The sequence below is a fragment of the Maniola hyperantus genome, chromosome 4, assembly GCF_902806685.2.
Source record: "Maniola hyperantus chromosome 4, iAphHyp1.2, whole genome shotgun sequence".
Taxonomy (NCBI): domain Eukaryota; kingdom Metazoa; phylum Arthropoda; class Insecta; order Lepidoptera; family Nymphalidae; genus Maniola; species Maniola hyperantus.
The window spans coordinates 5291291-5314324 of NC_048539.1; the positions used below are offsets into that span (position 1 = coordinate 5291291).

Below are 23034 nucleotides of genomic sequence, written 5' to 3' on the forward strand. Positions count from 1 at the left end.
GCCATTCACTCAGAAATCAGGGGGCACGGCAGTGCTACCGCCAAGACGAGCCAATTTTATCTTTACTAGATAAATTATTAGAAATATGAGGTATGTATATTTCAGGAAGTATATACCTACCTAATAGGTAAATATAATAAAATGCATTACCGTTACTTTATAGAAAAAAAGCTTAGTTTACTATGTATAAATGTGTTTCGGGAACGCAGTCTGTTTACACTTTTGGATGTAGCAGTACCTACCTCATGAGCGGAGCGAGACCAATAACTAATCTATAATATATTATAATTGATTTATTTTATTACAATTTCCAAGCAAGATATATAGGTATGAGTGACAGGGACAACGCTTTACAAAGCCGAAATCTCATTCTAGAGGTCGATGCACAACAATTACCTATTTCTTGCCGGCTACTGTACTTACCTATTTCGATTCTCAAAGTCTTGAGACGTAGACGTACGACCTTATTCTTGAACTTGCGGCGCGGCACGGGGCCAATTCGTCAAACCAGTGATTTAAAAACTAGAGAAACAAGGATGCAGAGTCCATCAAGCGTGGATGGCGGGTAAACCTGAAATGTGAGGAGTGGTGCGGGGCGGGTGAGCGCTTTATTACGTGCTAGATCGATAGTAAGAGTGACGTCTTAGTTGGTCTTAGTATCGCCTATAAGATAAATAAAAGTCAATGCCTAGAGGTTGTAACTATAAGATATACCTATATTCTTATAGAAATAGTTATACGAACAGGTATTTAAATTGGGCCATCAAAATTGAAACAGCAATTTTTTGAGTGACATCGTAAAGAATACGCGGGAAAAATTCGTCGTGGCTTCTCGCTGAGTCACGCAGATCGTTGACCCCTAGCGCCCGCCATCTTGCGTATGCGCAGGAATCTACCCTTGTTTTAAACTTTAGACGTAAGACAGTAGGGCTGGTCAAACGAGTAACGACAAGGGTAGATTTCGATATGGCATTTAAATAAATTATTAATTGAAAACATTAAATATATCAGTTGTTGGTTTTTATTTAAATTAGTTATTGCAAAAAGTGTGAATTAAGTATCCTATCATTCCTAACTACGATCTTATTAATTAGGTAAGTAAGTATGTATTCATTTTTAGAAATAAGTAGGTAGGAGGCTAACTATGATGAGGCTTGAGGCTCAATCATTTTAGTAAAGACTGGTTTCAAGTTTCAGTATTAATGGCAAAGACATTAATTTGTTAGCTAGGTAGATACTTCGCTAAGTACCTACCTACCTACTAAGTAACTAAAATGTCGACTAAATAAATTATTTGTTTATTTTACTTCAATCAACATTTTATAAGACTTCTCACTCTCGAACCTTGTAGTTTTTAAATTAATGAATGTACCTAAATTATACTTAGCTACCTACTTAGTTACACAAAAAAATTGAGATACATTTATTTTGATTTTAAGTTTTACTTAGCTTCAGTCTAAGTAAATTAAAAAATTACAATTTTAAATTTAATTTAGGTGCTTTCCAAACGTAGCAATCTAGCAAGTAGGTAACTTTGATACAAAAACCCTCGTTTCAAAGAAATTTCTTTCTCAAAGTAATTTCATATTCCCGCTGTTTTAAGGTCTTTGCACATTACACAGACTCGATGCCAACTCCCCTCCGACTCGACTCACAGTACAGCATGGAAATGTGAAAGTGTTCCTTACGGACTACGGTGGGATTTTCATTTTTTCAATACCTATTCAATTGAAAAAAGTGGACTACGCGTGGTGCAGGTATCTTAATACATATAGATTATAGGTACACTTTAATTAAGTGCATACTTCATTATTGAAAATTCCACCATAAGGAACACGATGTAAAGCTCAGATTTTCTTGCTTTAGGTACTGTGAGTCGAGTCGATGTGGAGTCGGCGTCTGTGTAATGTGCGAAGATCTTTACTGTCAATTTTGCGGTTGGACTATTTTATAGCAAGTTTATAGCATTGTAAACTACTGTAATTATTGTGAGGCTAAACAATTTAGCTTCCATGGGCCTCTCTGACGTCACTCGGCCACAATAAAACGTGAATTGAGCTCCGTGGCAATGACCAAAATGATTATAATTCACGACAAGACTTGCTTTACGAGTACGATAAAATGCGTCGTTTAACCTTCTCGCCATATACTTAGTAGCAAACAAAGATAAACTATAGTACCTACGCGACAGGTCGAGATTGCAATCGGGGAGGGAACGCCCCGCACACCCGCACGGTCCCTGGTGCGGGCGAGCCCGAGTGACGTGCGGGAGTGCGGGGCGTCCCCTCGCCTCATACGGCAGCCCCGATTGCCTCAACCTGTCGCATACTATACATACCACGGAGTACAAATAAAGTGCTCCGTGATACTGGATACATAACATAAACTATCATACCATCTAGAATAACCCATGGAACAGATTAAAGGCCTTTACCTACTTCAATGACCTACATAATCAAGTAGGTAGCTTAAAATTTTAATTTAAAGCATAACACATTTAGTGTACCTAATAATAATATAAGTAGGTAATAGATATCTATACAAAATGATATATACCATATAGATAACTATATAAGTACCTACCTAAATATCATATATCTTAAAAATATTTCGTTGTTTGATAAAAATCTAAAACTGAAAATGCGCCATTTTCGATTATGCAATTATAGCTTCATTCGTTATAGCACAGTTTTTAAAACTAGTTGTAGTAAAATTAATTTTATTGAATTTAAGTATTAGCCGTTGGTCTTACCTAAGTAGGTATACGCAATTCGTCCATATCAAGAGTCGTCTGTTACGCAATTGATTGTTTAAAAATAATAAAGAGTCAATTATTTCCAAGCACGACCGAAGCAAGAATAAATAAGTCTAGCGTAGGTACCTACTCGAGCTAAGTGGGTAGACTAGGTCATAGGTGGGTACTATACTATAACAATATTATGTACGCGTCCGATTTGTCGTATCATAAAGAGATAAAAGAAAGAGAAATCGTAAGACATAAAGACACACTCGATACAACTACAGGAAAATATTAACATATCTCCACAAAACTATTAATAAAATATTGTTGTTATGAATAGATTTTATTCTCTGTTCTGTAAAGTCCCCATAAGTTGTTATTCAATGGCCAGTGTTTGGATTGTATTATTGGCGGTTTACATTTCCTGTTGCCTTTCATAGAATACCTATCGTGATTTTTAGGGTTCCGTACCTTATCAGGGGGCACGACAGTGCCTCCGCCAAGACGAGCCAAACTAAAGGTATACGCCAAACTAAAAGACGGGGTATAATAATCCATAAATCCTCTAGAAAATAATCCGAGGAAAACATGATTGCACAAACTTTTCTCGACATAATATATAGGTAACTGAACTATGCTAGAATGGCGACCTCGCACCGGAAGACGCAGTGTTGGAAGACCCCCCACTAGGTGGACGGACGACATAAGACGAGTCGCAGGGAGCCGCTGGATCCAGGCGGCGCAAGACAGTGGCGTGTGGAAGTCCCAACAAAAGAACCTATGTCCAGCAGTGGACGTCTATTGGTTGATGATGATGATGAACTACCTATTGATGCATTTGAAAAGGCCCGCTAAGAGAGCAAAAGTTACTGAATTACAAAAATCGTTGAATAATTAATTAAGAAATTCAAGTTACTTAAATTGAAATTAAAGATATAGTTATCGATAAAGCAGTTAATTTTACCAGGTATTCAATTGCTCTGGAATCACTGGTTATCTTACCAATGACGGTTGAACATAAAACCGGTAAGATGACATACAATCTCGTAAGCGTAACTCGTTATTGACTGCGAAGGGTTATCGCTAAACCACGGATATTCGTTCAATTGAGACTGCGGTTTAGGCATTGACTTATATCTGGTTTAGGCTAGATAAAGATGCCAACCTTATCGCTATATTAATTAATTTTAATCTGGCTGCAGTTACCTACCTGATTACAAAATTCAAAACATATAGAGCCCTAAAGGTCAAAATTAATAATAAAATCAATCATATCTCTAATCGGTCGATAAAGTCTCTTAAGAAACGGAATTACATACTTATTTGCTAAGTATTGTTTTTTTTACATTATCAATGTTGCTCAGTAATTTATCAACACCTATTACTAGCTTATGCTCGCGACTTCGTCTGCGTGGACTAGGGTCAGGTGGTAAACAGTGGCCCAGTAGTACACAGTGCACCACCACTCATATCTCAAAAACGCGACGTTGCTAAACCGTACTGCAAACGCGAAACAATTCGCCTTCTACCACCTCCCGCACTCCCCAGTCGACGGCGCTCTCCCGCCCGTAACAGTGGCACAGTGTATGGTTTTGTTCTTGTAGCCCAAAAAAGTAAGTACACGTGTTTTCATTTATTTTCTTTCTAGAATCGTTGTTTATTTAGTAACATTATATTGCACTGTTTCCATGTGTAAAGTAATTGTTCTTTAATAACTTAGATATATAAATATCCTTTGAATTTGGTATGTTTAATAGTTATGTAACCTTAAAGGTTAGAAAGTGGTGTCTGCACACAGTGGCTCAAAATCGTAGGGTACACAGTGAACCATGGTTCACTGTGTACAATCACTTGTTCATTATGTCCGATACAATTTATGCATTAACTTTCAACTGTGATTGTTATGAACAAAAAAAGGCGTTAATAGAAGATCTAATACTTAATATAATAATAGTAATTTTTTTGTTTTAGAATGTGTCGAACTACAGTAAAAAATCGAAAAATTGGCGGACATGATGCAAATGACATGAAAAAAGCTGTAAAGAACGGAATTAGTATACACAAACCAGCACAAGAATTAATTTAAATATTCAACTATGAGAAGATTTATGTGAAAATACTAATAAGTGGAAACATAAAAATCCAAGCTTTAATTTATATAGTCAGTATTCCTAATTAGATTTGTAAGTTAAATTAGTATCTACTAGTTTGTTTTTTGTACTGATTTTATGTGATTGTTGCTAAAGAATACAAATATAATATAAAGAAATGATTAAATATTACTTTACTGTAGTTTTATTTAAAGACATTTATATCAATAAATATTTTTAAATATGGAACAAATGTAGGTAATTAAAATGATGATTCACTGTGTACACATTGGTTCACTGTCGACTCACACCCTGATTCACTGTGTACATATACTGGTACACAGTGAACCATTCGCCATCTTTTAAATAAAACAATATTACTTATAAACTATTACAATTAGTGCTGAAATTGATATGCAAAATACAAGTTTAATAAATTACCTTTCGTCTAATGCCAATAGTTCTTAACTACATTCACGTACGGTGGATCTATAAATGTTTGAAATTTTAGTGGTTCACTGTTTACCATGTCACCCTACACAAAATTTCGAACCCCTATTTCACCCGCTCAAGAGTTGAATTTTCAAAAATCCTTTCTTAGATGCATACGTCATAATTGCTATCTGCATGCCAAATTTCAGCACGATCCGTCCAGTAGTTTGAGCTGTGCGTTGATAGATCAGTCAGTCAGTCAGTCAGTCAGTCAGTCAGTCACCTTTTCCTTTTATATATTTAGATTATTTATTAATTACGGCCGTAAATTAGCAGTCAAAGATGAAATATGTAGGTTTAAAGTTTTAAACTTTACATTCCAGCGGCCTTAACAAGCACTGAATCATTTGAACGCAATTTTAACAGATTTTTCATACAAAAACTGTCGAAACGTTATATTAATTTAATCATCATTAAACTATGTTTTTAATTAATTTTCGTGCTATAAGTCCCGCAAATTGTTAATGCGCGTGGCCGCCATTTTAGTGACGTCGGCACTAGATTGAAGTTTCGAGCTGATGGTATCTCGGCTGACGTCAAAATTACGTCATTTTGATGTTAATGAGACATGGTTCCAGCGCAATAGCTATTTGCGGGACTTATATGGCGGGTGGTTAAAGTAACATAAGCTGTCTTAAAATCAATATAAATGCAGGTAGGTACCTAAATAGGTAAAAGCTACCTAGTTAAGTGAATAAGTCATTTCGAATGTCACCTGCCGCGTAACAAGAGCTTTTTTATTCTGAAAGAAGGAACATTAGCCAAGTAGTTATAAAAACCATAATAAGCGGGTGCAGCGGCTATCAGCGCCGAACGGGCCAAGAAGCGCAAACCTAGATTAAAGCTTTATATTCGTGCCTTTTGGTGGGAGACCTAGCGCCGCCGTAGCGCCTGGGGGCTCGAGCTCTTTTTGAGGAAATTTCGAAAATGGTTATAGAGTCAACCTGGGACCCGAGAGCTGGCAGCTACCTTGGACAAAGAATTAGTTTGGCCATCCGAAGGGGTAATGCTGCCGCCAGCATCTTGGGTACAATGCCTCGCTGCGGTGATCTCGATGAGGCTTTAGATTTAATTTAATTTATTAATTTAGATTTAAATTTATTTAATAGACTTGTCTGTTATTATTATACCTTCCAAAATGTTAAAAAATAAACATCTTGTATACAAAAATGGCAAATGGTTTCAATAAGCGATCCTAGCATTCATAAAACCGTGTAAAAAGAGTATGACGATTATTTATTTTATATTTCAAAGAATACGAGCAATTATTATGGCAGAACCCGACTCGCATCGGTTCAAATTGCTTGACGACAACTATTTTTAACCGTCATTCATCAAGAAGATGACGTAGGTACTATCACCTCGCACGGCGACCTTGTAATTTCAATAAACAGGACAAATACTAAAAAACTTATCGCACTATATTCCTACTATATATAATTTTTAATAGACAAACTCATCAAAAATCTGAAAGCTCAGTTTTGCTTGGATGGGGTACAATAAAGTGTCGATCAGTTAGCCTGTTTACGTACACATTTAGCAGCATAGGCCTTCCTCGAGATGAAAACAAAGTATGCCACTTAGTTCTTACTCCTCAATCAATTTTCTACTTCTAAAAATTTGCAAATTATTCACAGTCATTTTGACAAGAAAACTGCAGCATTCTGCTGAAATAATATTATGTATCTAATTATCCTTATTATGCTTGTAAGACACCCTAGTCCTTGGTAATCATAGGATATGGTCTACGGTGTACTTACTACTTACATATTTTTTGAAAAGTATCGTTCCGTGTAATTTTGAATAGATTTCTAAATAATGTTTACTTTCGAAAGTTGATGGTTTTTTAAATGCTTTTGTCTAAAGAAGAGCGAACTATCAGGTCAATCTTTAGAGCTACCTACCTACAGTTCGTTGTGTTTAATCAGTAATCACTAATCAGTTAAAACCGTTGTGAAACACTTTATTAATAAAATACTAAGCTAGTCCTTAATCTAAGTTATTAAGTATGGCTTTTTTCTCAATTTCCGTACATTGGGGACAAAATCCAGAAAACCGGGGAAAAACCGGTAATTTTCCATTTCACAAGTTTAACTATTTAAATCTATGTATTTATAAAATTATTCATAGTTTCCTTATCATACCTACCTATCAGTATTCACTGACCACAAAAAGCGGGACATCGTGTCTATTATAAATCTATGTAAATGGGAAAAATTATTCACAGCCTAACACCAGTAGTTAAAAGTCGTTAACGCATTACATTTATAATATTATTTATGGACAAACTGACCGTTGCCAGTGCCACTTGATAGTTTCATTGCCAGGTTAAAAAGCTTGTGCATACTTCTACGAGCCCGACTTCCTAGGTATAAAGTAAAATGAATATTCCATGTTTAGACGTGCGCTGCAAATTGCGTTTCATCTGTTTTTTTCTGCCTTATTGAGGAAGATTTAGAACATAAAGTTCGTGACAATTTTCTCTCTTTTAGAGTTCCGTACCTAAAAAGGAAAAACGGAACCCTTATAGGATTACTTTGTTGTCTGTCTCTCTGTCAAGAAACCTATAGGGTAAACCGTTAACCTAGAATCATGAAATTTGGTAGGTAGGTAAGTCGTAGAGCACACGTAAGGGTAAAAGTCCGAAAATTGTGAATTTGTGGTTTCATCACAAAAAAATGTGTTCATGAACAAATAATTAGTATTTTCAAACTAGCTGATGCCCGCGACTTCGTCCGCGTGGAATTAGGTTTCTAAAAATCCCGTAGGAACTCTTTGATTTTCCGGGATAAAAAGTAGCCTATGTCACTCTCCAGGTCTTTATCTATACCCATGCAAAATATCACGTCCAATCGTTGCACCGTTGCGACGTGATTGAAGGATAAACAAACAAACCAACAAACAAACACACTTTCTCATTTATAATAAGGGATAACTATACGAAGTGGGTATCATGAAAGGGCTTTATCTGTAATTCTAAACCAGATTTTAATTTATTTTTATGCATTAAATTTTTTAATATTGTAAGTAGGTACCTATATCGTGCAAATTGACGAAAAAATACGACTGCATTACGGAACCCTCGGAGCGCTAGTCTGACTTCGAAGTCGTGGGCATCATCTAGTACTTCTCTACATAGTATAAAATAAAGTCGCTTCCCGCGTCTGTATGTATGTATGTATGTATGTATGAACGCGTAGATCTTTTAAACTACGCAACGGATTTTAATGCGGTTTTTACCAATAGATAGATTGACTCAAGAGGAAGGTTTATAGCTATAGTTTAATTCTCAAAAAAATTGAAATCCCTAGAGAAATTGAAATAATGTGAATTAGGTCGAAAAAAATCCTCTCATTTAAGAGTTTCCGAGGCAATGACACCACATTAGTATCTACATTTCACCCATGCGAAGCCGGTGCGGGTCGCTAGTAATTTATAATATTAAGTACCTATGGCTATATGTAGTGATTTCACGTAACAAATTGAAGAGAAGAAGTCTTATAATATTATAACAGCACGTCATATCGAGCTGATCGTTGATAGTGGCTATTGAGCGACCGGTCCTTAAATAGCCGGGCGCTGACCCCATGGCCTTGCCCTTCGTAAGTCTTCATACCTCATACAATCCGCTCGAGATTTATTACTTACAGGGTTACCACCTACCTACCATCTTTACAAAGTATAAAATAAAGTCGCTTCCCGCTGTCTGTATGTATGAACGCGTAGATCTTTTAAACCACGCAACGGATTTTAATACGGTTTTCACCAATAGATAGAGTGATTCAAGAGGAAGGTTTATAGGTATTAAGTCTCAAAAAATTAGAGATCCCTACGAAAATTGAACTCATTGACACCACATTAGTATCAACACTGCACCCATGCGAAGCCGGGGCGGGTCGCTAGTATACTATATTTGCTGTAATTTCGATTATATTACCGAAACAGGGATGCGGGAGGATCTGGGAACCCACCCCATTATTATCCCAATTAGCGAACTCCTGCCATTATGTGATTAATGGAAAAGAGTCACGACCATCATCAGCAATGAGGAATTACTATTTTAGCGTTTAAACTATCGTGAGTTTTTTTTTTTTTTTTTTTTTTTTTTTTTTTTTTCCTACCATAAAGCACCATTATAAAATGGCAGCTTTATTACTACTACCATCTAGCCTATGGGCTAATAAGTAATATTATTCTAGCTTAAACTTCTACTTATGATTAATTTTTAAATCTAATTTACAGTCCAATAACTGTCCTTAGTTTATTCTAACACGTACTTACAGTTCACTATGTTCTTGTGACCTAGAAAAATAAAGTAGCACAAGCACTATTACACAAACGCTGCACTTATGTACTTTTTAACACTAATTCGAACGGCTTGGTTCTTTTGAGCCTCCTTTTGATATCCATGTTATCTAGAAGCTTCACAGCCTCCAAATTAACATGATGGCGAAGTCGATGTTGGTGAGCTTCTGCGTACTTTTGGATGATTTTGTTTACGAACTCTATCTTAAGGTCCCTGTGGAGATCGTGATTTCTTACATACCAGGGTGCATTTGTTATTTCCCTGAGTACTTTGTTCTGGAATCTCTGTATTACTTGAACATTGGTCGGTTTAGTACACCCCCAGAGTTGTATACCATACGTCCATACAGGCATCAGAACTTGCTTGTATAGCATAAGTTTATTATGTAATGAGAGCGTGGAATGCCTTCCAAGCAGCCAATACATTTTTTTGTAGCGTAATTCTAACTCCTCACGTTTCTTTTTAACATGAGCTTTCCACCGAAGCTTTGCGTCAAGCGTCATACCCAAGTACTTCGCTGTATTTACGTAGGGAATAAGTTGCCGATTTAGATAAATTGGGTGATATTTTGGTAACTTATTGGTAAAATCTATATGCATAGATTTCGACTCGTTTAGCTTAATTCGCCACTTTATAGTCCAATCGTTGACTTTATTTATGGCAGCTTGAACTTTTTCTACTGCTTCTTCGTGACTTTCTCCAGTTGCTATTATGGCAGTATCATCAGCGAATGTTGCAATAGTGTTATTTTCTAGTGCTGGAATATCACAGGTGTATAATAAGTACAGGACCGGACCTAAGACACTTCCTTGTGGTACCCCAGCTTTAATTTCCTTGAGTTCAGAATACGCATCTTCTTGACGAACTCTAAACCATCTATTTGAGATGTATGATTCAAGAATATCTGCAAATGACTTTGGTAGCATATTTCTGAGTTTATAGATAAGCCCTTCGTGCCACACTTTATCGAAAGCTTGCGCTACGTCTAAAAAGACTGTAGAACACACTTTCTTATTTTCTAATGATTTCTCTATTATGTCAGTAATTCTGTGGACTTGATCTATCGTTGAGTGTTTTTCACGGAATCCAAATTGGTGATCTGGTATTAATTTTCTCTCCTCTAGTATAGGTTTTATTCTTTTGAGTAACAGTTTTTCAAATAATTTTGAAATAACTGGTAATAAAGAGATTGGTCTGTATGATGTTGTTTCATGGGGTGGTTTCCCCGGTTTAGCGATCATAATAACTTCAGCAACTTTCCATAACTCAGGTACATGTCTTAGTCTAAATGATGCATTTATGAGATTGGTAAGTTTCACTAAAGCTTTCCGAGGTAGGTTTTTTAAAATTTCTCCGGTAATGAGATCATATCCTGGAGATTTTTTTTTGCTTAAATTGTACTTTATTTCTTCAGATACTTCCTTTGGTGTCACAAGTCTGATATTTTGCAGGTCATCTTGTCTTTCTTCATTCTCACTGAAATCAATTGTATGGCCCTCATTTGGTTGGAATATATCTTCCAGATGCTGAGCGAATCTATTAGCTTTTTGAATGTTATTGATAGCCCATTTTCCATTTGATTCTTTAATAGGTGGTATATGTGTGATAGGTCTTTTTAGATTACCTGTTACTTTCCAAAGAGAATAGTCAGTTTCTCGGTCATTGGTCAAGCTTCGTAGGTAATCATTTAACTTAGTGTCATTATGACTTTTGATTGCTTTCTTGATTGTTTTCGCGAGTTTGTTAAGTATTCTTTTGTCTTGTGGCGATCTCGAGGCATGCCATTTTTTTCTCTGCTTTCTCTTTGTTCTAATGAGCTGTATAATTTCCTTAGGATAGGTGGTACCCTTACTCCTTTTTTTTATCGATGGCGTATTATTCCAGGCTGATTTTTGTATGTCTGTTATAAATTTAGCTACTTCCATATTGAGCTGGTCTTGGCATTTTAAGGGGACCTTTAGGTTTATAGTACTGTCTAACTCTATTTTAAAGCTTTCCCAGTCTGTATTGTTATTCACTAGAGTTATCTTGGTTTCTTTGAATGCAATGTTATGTTTATTCAATATTAACAATATTGGTGAATGGTCCGAATTCATGTCATATTTTCCTTCAATATTTAGGTACCTTGGTGAGATGTTCTTAGTTATAAAGAAGTCTATCAGATCTGGGGTTTTTTGAGGATCAGTAGGCCAATAGGTCGGCATACCTGTACTGATCGCGTCGCATCCCAAGTCTTTGATCGCACTCAGCAATTCTTTACCTTTTGTTGTTGTTAGTCTGGAGCCCCAGAAAATATTTTTGGCGTTAAAATCTCCACCAATTATAAATCTGTGTCCATATTGTCTCAAGAAACGCACGTATTCATATTTTTTTAGAGAATGCCTTGGTGGGCAGTATATGGCTACAATTGTAATTGGGTATCGTTCTGTTTTAATATTTACTGCCACTGCTTGGATTTCAGACTCTTCGTATTTACTTTCTTCGTAGTGACAAATACTCTCTTTTATTATAACAGCACTACCTCCTCTGGCTGAATTATTAGGATGTAGGGCGTGATATACTTTATATCCATTAAATTTGATGTAGGATTCTTTTGTGAAATGTGTTTCGGAGATCAAACATATGTCGATATTTTCAGTATCTAGGACTACTTGTAGCTCATGTTGATGTTGGAATAGTCCATTAGAATTCCATGCCAATAGTTTTAGTTCTTTTTCCATTATTTGGTTTCAAAAGGGGCTTTGTTAGTGCCATTTTCAAGTTTTCGCAGGCGATCATCGAATGATGACATAAATTTCAAGATCTCGTCTAGTTTATTTAAGGTAGGATCGCTCGTGTTATTACTGTTGGACATTTTGTTTGAGGCTACTTGTGCATATGTTACCTTTTTACTAGGATTTTCTTTGTTAATTTCGGGAAGTCGCACATTTTTAGCAACTGGAGTTTGTTTTGTAATACCACTTGTTGCTTGAGTGTTTTGAGAAGATGGTTTTTTGTATTTCCTGTTCCTGATGGATTGCATTTCCTTGGCTACTATGCAGCCTCTATAGTTAGCTGGATGAGCTTCCCCACAGTGTACACATTTAGGTTTCTGCTCAGCTGGTTTTTTGCATTCAACACTTAGATGTTTTCCAGTGCATTTGACACATCTTGGCTCTCTGGAGCAATACTTCTGGGTGTGCCCATACGTTTGACATTTTTTACACTGTGGTATGAGCTTCGATGATCTCAGTGGATGTATTTCCACTTTGCATCCAAGAATCGAGGTGATTCCATAAATTTTGTCGATGTCTTCCCCATTCGTAAAACTTAGCAGGAACATGTTTAGTGGTTCCTTGTTTTTCCACCTTAGCTTATTGACGGCATTTTCAACCTTAAACCCTTTGTTCTGAAGGTCTTCGATTATTCTTTCTGGCTTACAGGTAAAATGCAGCTTTTTGGCCATGACTTTAATGGGCCTATCTTGCTTGTTTTCAAAAGAATGCCACAGGAATTTCCCTGCAGTCAATGTTTTAGTGATTGACCGATATGTATCTTCATTGTTAGCATTTATTTTAACATTGTTGCCATTTAACATTTTAATTCGAAAAGAATCTCCAGAAGGACCTTCTGTTAATAAGTCATAGAATGACTGATAATTTGTTACGTCATCTACTATTATTGGCGGGGGTGGTGGAATTTTCTTTTTCCTTTCCTTACTAAGACTGGTCGAGGAATCATCATGCTGATTGGTGGATGTGGACTGCTCGGGGGAGGTGTTCAATTTTCTTTTCTTCCTGCTTTTAGCTCTAATCCATTCTGTCTCTCTGGCTAATTCTTCTTCATCCGTTTGATATTCCGCTGGTTGCGGTGAAGTTTCCTTGGTGGTATTATTCTGGCTAGTATCCATTGTATTTTCTTTCGACAGAAATTTTATTTTATTTTTTAGCTCCAATATTTGCTTCTCCATAGATGTAATTATGAGCTGAAGCTTCTCGTTTTCCGCCTTTTTCTCAGAGAATGCTTTAAAAAGCATATGCTCTGTTTCGGTGATTAATTTTATTTCTGAACCCATAGTTGCAGTATAATAGTAGTTTAGCTGCGATTTATTATTTTACAATTTATTCTGACATGACAAAACGCAAAACTAGGTCATTATGTCGAACGCGGTCGACCATCGGCGGCCGAGACGCGGCGTCAGCAGATTACGCTGCGATGCGCGTATTGCGATTAAGACACGGTTGTTTTCGACGAAAACCAAACACGGACTATCGTGAGTGATTTCCATTATACATATCTCACACCCGGCTTTACTCACGTGTTTAGTCGTCAGGCAGCGCGCGCGGCGCGCAGTCTCAACCGCGACGCGTGCGCGAACTGAGTAAAGCCGGTTGTGAGATATGTGTAGAGGAATCACCACCCATATTATAAATGCGAAAGTGTGTTTCCTGGTTGATTTGTTGCTTTGCGATTCAATCACGTCGCAACGGAGCAACAGATTTGCATTGATATAGAGAGTGACATAGGCTACTTTTATCCCGGAAAATCAAAGAATTCCCACAGGATTTTTAAAAACCTAAATCCACGCGCACGAAGTCGCGGGCATCAGCTAGTACGACTATAAAGAAGAGACGGTAAAAAGATAAAGTTGAAAAACTATAACCCGACAAATGCCAAAAATTATAAAAAATTTAAAAAGTGTATGGTGTAAAGGTACGGTATGGAACCCTTCGTATGCGAGTCCAACTCGCACTTGCCCGATTTTTTGAACATAAAAAAATCATTATACCTACATATTTTTATAAAAAAAGGATTACTTGCAAGTGGCACCCCTACTCACAGCTATTACAACTTGTGACGTGGGATTAACTTGTGAAAACCATGTTTTTGAATTACCTATTTGACTATTTTGTTATTTTAAAAACTACAAAAGTAGGCATAGTTTTTTATCTCTGCCTCATTTTCTTTTATAGCATTTAAGTAATCACGATTGTATGTTTCGTTCTTGCCTTGAACATTTTTTGCGTTTTAAGCTCTATCTACACATTATCAGTGCCGTCCGTGCACTGCCAGTGCCGTTTCAGTGAACCTCAAGGCGCCCATCCGAACTGATTCGTCTCAACTGTCAGTGTCGTTCCGACGCGTTCCGTGATCGGACGTGAACCTCTCGCGAAGAATATTTTGCCGGTCACGGTCGCAAGATGGACGATGAAATGTTAATAGCGTTAGTGCGAAAACATCCAGCATTATATGACCTTTCACATAGACAATACATGGATTCCAACTGTAAATCAACCATTTGGAATGATATTATTGGCCAAGAACTGGGATTAAGCGGTATGTACCTACCTATTTACTTATCTTATACCACACAGTACGCGTCATCGACCTTTAGGAGATAGCAGATTTGTAGAGCATTGTCTCTGTCTTTGAGAGCGACAAAACGTCATATTATAGGTATGAGCACAGAATATATAATTGGTATGCGTGACAGAGATAACGCTCTACAAAACCGAAATTTCATTCTAACGACCGATGTACATTACTTTCTGCCGCGTACTTTACCTACTTGATTTTTGTTTTTGGATCTTAGATTTTTTTACAAAAAATAAAACTACAAATAGATCAATGTTGTTAATTATAATTTATGTAGCTATTCATTGGTATTTTCTAATAATTTTCATTTGATATTGTGCGTGAGATGCATCAATTTTAATTTACAAATGGCAGGAAATTTAAATTTCGTTGAGAAAAATGTAGGTTTGGAGTATTAAAATTAGAGGTGCGTGCCCATAAAGATCATACTCAGACCTCTCGAATAGGAGGCTAAGGACTTTTAACCACTAGGCTATAACCACTTCTTTCTGTATTATATTTGAATATAAAAAATTTCAGGCGATTTGTGTAAATCAAGGTGGTACAATATAAGGGACAATTTCAGGAAGACTATTTTGAAAAGTGCTACGAAAAGCGGTCAAGGCAGAAAGCAAATCAAGCCCTACAAGTACCACGATCAATTACAATTTTTAATAAAATATATGGATGATAGAAAAAACATCGAAAATGTCGAAAATATAATCGCAGAATGCGATATTCCAGAATATCTACCATCAGTTCAAGCATCGCCGTCACTAGGGTCAGATTTGCAACGGACTGGTTCGCAATATCGCGATGGATGCTCGCTAACATTTCCTACAACTCCATCTCCAGCTTCTCATCATGGCTCTCTGACAGATCCACCAGCCCCTTCAATATCTTCAAGTACTCGTAGAACGCGAGGAGGACGCAAGGATAGAGTCTCTTTTAGAATAGGTTCATCAGAAGTTATGGATTATTTGACTCGCCAAAATGAGCACCCAGTCGACATATTTCTGGCATCTCTTGCACCGATATTAAAAGAACTTCACCCTTGTGATTTATTTGCAGCTAAATCAGAAATGTACGCAGTAGTACAAAAATATGAACTAAAACTGTTAAAGCAAAAATATCCTGCGCAAACAAGCAGTCGCCAAACATCTTCTAGTCTTTCCAACACTGAATAACGAACGAAAGTACAATAAATTTGGGTGCACCTATTTGTTGCGGTGAACTACATATTTAGATGACAATAATGTAAATGACACCCAAAGTGCAAACCGAAATATATACTTACACAATTCAGGAATTCTAGGACCTATCCAAGGGGTAAAGTACACTTACACTTCAAAGCAGATCACCATTTGCACAAGCACGGCGAATATAAATTAAGTGATCCATAATAATTAACCTATGTTACTTCAAAATTAAAATTATTATTTTTGAATATAATGTATTGTTTTATTTACATCACCTCAAAGTAACTGCTAGACAATCATTTGGTCATAATTTTTCTATGGCGATTGCTATGGATAAGTATAGGTGCGTGCCCGGGATCGAACCCCTGACGCTCTAAATGTCGGTGTGGTCGAGGTTTATCAAGTACCTCTTTGACAGCCGACCTAATAATTAGTGCCTACCATCATAATTATTCTGATCTTGACTATCGCAGGACCAGCGGACGTTGTAGCAGGTGTGTTGGAGTGGAGACCGCGTACTGGTAAGCGCATCTTAGGACGCCTAGATGACCTGAAGAAGGTGAGAAGGGGGTGGGTGAAGAAGAATTTGGTGGCGCGCTGTTGAAAAGGCCAACTCTTGTTCAGCAGTCATAGATGCATACAATACCTATAGGTTAATGAATTGGACTGCAAGTAATTTATTACCACGTAGTATGTACTGCCATTCGACAAACCTACCCTTTATGTGATAAAAAATAACATAAATCTAATAAATACTTAGTCGTTCGCTTAGATCTTGATCTCATAACTAAAATGTAAACGCTTATCTTGATGTGACGAAATGGATTACGTGGTCTCGTGAGAAGTGTTCTACGAAACCATTTTCTAGTTGGATTTATTTACTTACTGTACCTACTGTCAACTTAAATAAGGTAACAAGATGTACCTACCTACACTACAGTTTAATAAAATGGTTTAAATAGTTTTTAATCCATTTAGTTTCAATGATTTCGCTCTGGTTTTCTCCAGAGAGAATTACTACCTACCGATCATCACCGATATTATAAAACAATGCGAAATGGTGTTTGTTTGTTGGTTTTGTTTTGTTGATTTATAGGAAAGGCATTCCGAACCAGTGGTAGATGCATTTGACGATTCAAAAGTACCTACTTGTAAAAGTTTAACTGAATAAAAAAATATTTAGATTTTGATTTTATTGATTTGTTGGTTTGTCCTGCCATCGCGTCGCGACAGAGCAACGATTCGACGTGATTTTTTACATGGGTAAAGCTAGGTATAAACCAGGTGAGTGACATAGGCTAATTTTTATCCCGGGAAACTCTTTGTTTACCACGGGTTTTAAAAAAACCTAAATCTACACAGACGAAGTCGCAGGTATCAGTATACCTTATATCTATTTGCTATTAGCGACGACCACTTCTAACTCCATCAAAATTTCTTCAATGCTTCCGCTGCTGCTGAATCGCGTTGCTGATGCCGTTACTGAAAAATGCACGTAATGCTACTTAGGTGATTCTTGCGGCCGTATGCCTATCTGCTTGGAAGCACCTCATGTGTCACAACCGTATTCTATCGTCAAAAAGTGTGGTCAAGCAAATATTCTAAACTGAAACTGAAAGAATTTGTAAAATTGTGAAATACAAAATCAAATACCTGCCTCATTGTTGGCTTGAGGTCTGAGGTAGCGGGCGGGCGCAGACTATTATTCACAAAAATTAGAGAGCGAGCGTTACGGAATGTTAAACTAAGATCTTTCAATTTCGGTGCACAAAAAACTTGAAGGATGACTTGTTAAAACAGGTATTACCGTATTAGTAAGATGAACTAACCAAAATGTGTTGAATTGGTAATCTATGGATCGTTACAAGTGTAAATCGGTCTCATGATCCCGGTCAAACTTGTTTGTTGGTTATTACTTATACCAGAAATTCCCTTGCAGCGTCTGTGTTTCCTGCCAAGCGTAACTTAAATACCTTCAAGGCAAGAGTGAATAGGCATCTTCTAGGCAAGTGCGCTCCAGCCTCCAACCTATACCTCATCAATGTTGCTCTGTTCCTCAAGCATGGTTGATGTGAAGCGCAAGCCTATCTCACAAATTATTTAAACAAACCGGCCAAGTGCGAGTCAGACTCGCGCACTAAGGGTTCCGTACTACAATCGTATTTTATCGACATTTGTGCGATAAATCAAAAACTATCATGCCAAAAAATAAATAAAAATCTGTTTTAGAATATACAGGTAAAGCCCTTTTATATGATACCCCACTTGATATAGCAATCTTACTTTGAAAGTCGGAAATAGCAATATTCGTTCATGAACACATTTTAATTTTTTTCTTGTTATGTCACCACAAATTCATGGTTTTCAGATTTGTCCCTGAATGTCTGCTATAAGAACTACCTACCTGCCAAATTTCATGATTCTAGGTCAATGGGAAGTACCCTGTAGGTTTCTTGACAGACCGACATACAGACAACAAAGTCATCCTATAAGGGATCCGTTTTTCCTTTTGAGGTACGGAATCCTAAAAAAGAAGCGATTGTGACTTTTCAGCATAGTGTCCGAGTTTTAGCAGCCTTCCCTTCATATAGCCTAGCCATCGAAACGGGTGCTGTTCGGATGCGGAAACGGAAGCATTTGATTACTTCATAATTCATGGTTGCCGTCTCCGGCAACTAGAAGCTAGAGTTTCATTTTTAGATGCTCAAGCGGGCGGCGGCTTGAGAGGTTAGCTGCTTAGGCGATAGTAAAACTAAACATATCTGAACCTTGCTAAGATTGGTTAAAAACTTTATTATAGCCTTGATACAAACATGTATTAAGGCAACCCTCCGGGACAAGGGACACGGTGAGTGTGAAACACCTCGCACCGGAAAGCGCACGCGTTGGAAGATCCCCCACTAGGCAGACGGACAACATCAGACGAGTCGCAGGGAGCCCCTGGCGCTGGATAGGGCGGCGCAAGATCGTGGTGAGTATCTAAAAATCTAAATTGTTAGGATTATTACTTCATTTTTCTAGTTGGACGGATAGTCCTAAATTTTCTATTCGTATTCTTACAATAGGTAGGTATGTTGTTGGAACAAAGGCGGATAATGCATCGCGATCTTATATAAATACCTACAAGCTTAGAACAGGGATTGGTCTCCGCTAGGAGCGGAGCGGCAAGCGGAGATCTATCCTTAATCTAAAGCCTACAACATTACGAATGTGCCTACAAGTATATTTTATAAGTTACCTTTACACAGCCAAGCTTTTCGCTGAGGCAAGAGCGATACTTAATAGAGTGGTTTGACTCGTCAAGGTAATAATAATCTAGGTGTCGATGTTTCCACGATATTGCATCAAATGACAGTCGGGAGAAATGAGAAATGATTGAAAATTCCCTTCTGAGAAACGTGAAATGAGAGGAGGGTGGCGTCGGCGCCGACTCGCCGGCAGCACCGCATTCCTTCTAACCGCAGCCCTATGTTTAGAGTAGGGTCTGCACGCTGCAATATGGTCTTGGACTGTAGTAATAAAATGATGTGAATAAGTGCTAGAATTCATTATTAAAGAGAATAATTTTAAAAGATCATAATTTTTATTTATTTTTAACATACTTAATAATTAACGTGAAACGTCACGCTATACCGAAAGCGATTAATGACGTCACCAAGAACGAACGACGAATAAGTATTTTTCAATTTTTTATATATAATAGAGTAATTTCTACAGGAAAATATTTTTTTGTTAAAAAAATGAAAAATATTTGTCGTTTACGCCTTGTGACGTCATTAATCACTTTCCGTATAGCGGCGTGACGTTAATAATTAATTGTGTTAAAAATAAATAAAAATCATGATTATTTTTTAATCATTCTCTTTAATAAAGAATTATAGCCCCATAAACTACCACTATACAAAAATTCACATCATTTTATTACAACAGTCCAAGACTCTATTCTGTCTAATTCAGGAATGCGAAAGTGTGTATATCTCTCTGTCTGCTAGCTTTTCACGCTAATCATTCGCATCGTGGGGATGGACGAAGGCTACTTTAATCCCGGAAAATCGATGAGATCCCTAGGCGTCTTTAAAAAACCTAAATCAACGTCCACGACTAGTAATCTATATTTCCTTGGAAAGATATGCAAATTGCAGTTAACTTCCTGGAGAAACGCGTATGCGACGTGATATGCCTGTTAAATTTTTTCGCCTTGACTTATGCAGAATCAAGAATCTCAACTAAGTTTAGTTGCTGGAAAGCGAAAATACATATTTGAATATTTAGTTGACGAGGTTGAGGATATGTTATGCTTAATATAAGTTAATCTATAAATTTTTCATGTAAAAATATTTTTCTCCCACTTGCTCGGAATCGGCTACTTTACTGAAGAAAGGATTTCATAATAGAGGACTGTTATTAGGTCTTTACTGGTCATGTGCCGGCAATTTTCAAAAGGACGTCAGTAGTGGAAATTGCTGGACCATTTCATACTGATGACGAGGTTCTTTATGGTGTACACTGACATAAATTAAGTTTTTTAGGTACACGATTTTTTTAATATTTTTTATTTATTCATTTTTTAAATTTAAATTAAAACTTTGTTTCTTTAATTATTTTTTATCGTTTCCTTGCAAATTGAAGAAAGTACTATACAACTCTCGGCCGATATAGCAATTATCAACCTCGTTTAATAAATCACTTGAGAAGTCCTCGGCTTCGCCTCGGCCTTCCAATGTACTCGGCCAGTAATCGCTTTATTTCACGCCTGGACTGTAATCGATAATTTAAAATAGTTATCACACTTAAAACTACGAGTAGCAAAGGACGTGGATTTTACTTATTTTGCAAGACCCTCTATTTAATAATCACTGAGAAATAAATTATTTTTGATGTAGTGAAATGCCCAATTAGCATAAGTACCTACATATCCATTAAACTTTCAGCTACATATTAACCCTACTTTAGAGTCACTGCCTTCGCGCCACTACTCTTTCAGTAGGTATTAACTTTTATTCGCCTGCAAGTTGCAGTAGGTATAGAATATAGGGTATGTGTTCAGATGCAAGTATTTCTTCCTTATGCAAATCGTGTAAATTCCGATAAACTCAGTTTTACGCGGAAACGATTGCAGGTGGTCAATTAAATAAAATACTTATTCTAATAATTATTATAGCAGCATGCTATAAATTATAAAGCTCAGAGTCACTCAGCGGGCGATGGAAAGAATGCTTGGAGTTTCTCTACGCGATCAAATCAGAAATGAGGAGATCCGTAGGAGAACCAAAGTAACCGACAGAGCTCGGCGGATTACGAAGTGAACTGGCAATGGGCAGGGCACATAGTTCGAAAAACCGATTAAAGTTTGGGGAAGGGAAATGTACGGGAGCGGTGTGCAGGCTCGACCGTACCAAAGGGGAGTACTCCCACCGAGCGGTTGGTTGTGCTCGGTAGCGCCAGCTGGGCCGACGGTTATGTCTTGAAACTTCTATATAATATAGTCCAGATTGCAGAAAACTCCGTTAGTGCGATTACCATCGGCGGTACATTAGCTGTGGCTACATCCGTCTTACAGGCCTCGATGTGCTTGCTGTTGCTGCTTGTAGACTTGGAGTTGGAGGAGACGTCGGCTTGCGGTGTGTGATCCAAAGGTGTTGCGGTGTATGCGATCACCCTTGATCACGTTGAGTGCGCAGTGCGGAGTGCGGCGGTGTGCGGTTGATCTTCGATGACGTCGGCTGTTGTAGTGTGCGACCATTCTTGATTTAGTCGGTTGTTGAGGTGTGCGACCGTTCTTGATCACGTCGGGGTCACCAATGTACGGGAGCGCGGCGGTGTGCAGGCTCGACCGTACCAAAGGGGAGATCTCCCACCGAGCGGTTGGTTGTGCTCGGTAGCGCCAGCTGGGCCGACGGTTATGACTTGAAACTTCTATATATAGTCCAGATTGCAGAAAACTCCGTTAGTGCGATTACCATCGGCGGTACATTTGTTCGGGACTACGTCATCGATTGAACAGCGCCATCTAGTTTCTATTGTGGTAACCGCCACAGAAGCTTCTTAACAACTTCCATTAATTATACTTATTCTGCTATCAGAAGGGTTGTCAAGTCAATAAGGAATTCTACCTTTTCACTGTGAACACAGCTTTCTTTATGGTAAAGGATGACTCTGCCTATTATATCTTTGGATATCAATCTAACTACTTAACCACTTTTCGTTACCTACTAGGATGATGTTTTAAAGTTTTAAAGTAATGATAGCCAGTGGACACTTACACACACACAACAGCTGACAACCATCATGTAACAACGTATTCATACATACGTTGCACAATAAAAATGATTACAATGTGGGACATAACAACTGAATGGCGGACAGGAAAGCGGTATGCACGCCAGTACAATTAGCTAAGACACCGATCTACTACACGTGATTACCAACACGCGATATTATTATCAACTACGCTAAGGGCGTTTATATACGAACCACCGAACGTCACATTTGGTCACGACACACTACGCACGAGCGACTTGACGTCCCGTTCGTAGGTTTTCCACGAGTGATGATTTCGCAACAACACGGCAGTTGCAGCTGGTAGTCTTTTGTACACTCTTCATTTCTCCCGAATTTATTTTTGCATTCTGTACATAAGAAGAAGGGGGAGATGCAAACAATATTGGATTTATCCATATTCTCTAATAAAGAGATAGAAAGTTGTACGTCGTGATGTACGTCGTCAGCAAGTTTATAGTTACTTCGTACAACCGCCATATTATCGTCACTGCAAAAAACTTGTATAACAATTATAATGAGACCGAACGGGCATAGCCAAAAAGTCCTCTGAAACACATTCGTCGTGCTGTGTGGTGTCGTTAAATGATCCAT

The 23034-nt window shown here is 37.6% G+C and overlaps 1 protein-coding gene and 1 long non-coding RNA gene across 2 annotated transcripts in view; one reads left to right on the top strand and one right to left on the bottom strand.

Annotated features, from left to right (window-relative positions):
* LOC138404778 (uncharacterized) overlaps window positions 1-23034 on the bottom strand; it is a 218962-nt gene that overhangs the window by 181932 nt on the left and 13996 nt on the right. The gene's annotated exons all lie outside the window — the stretch shown is intronic.
* Window positions 14752-16414, top strand: LOC138402241 (uncharacterized). The gene is made up of 2 exons (XR_011236650.1): window positions 14752-14944; window positions 15503-16414. It is a non-coding gene; the product is annotated as an uncharacterized lncRNA (long non-coding RNA).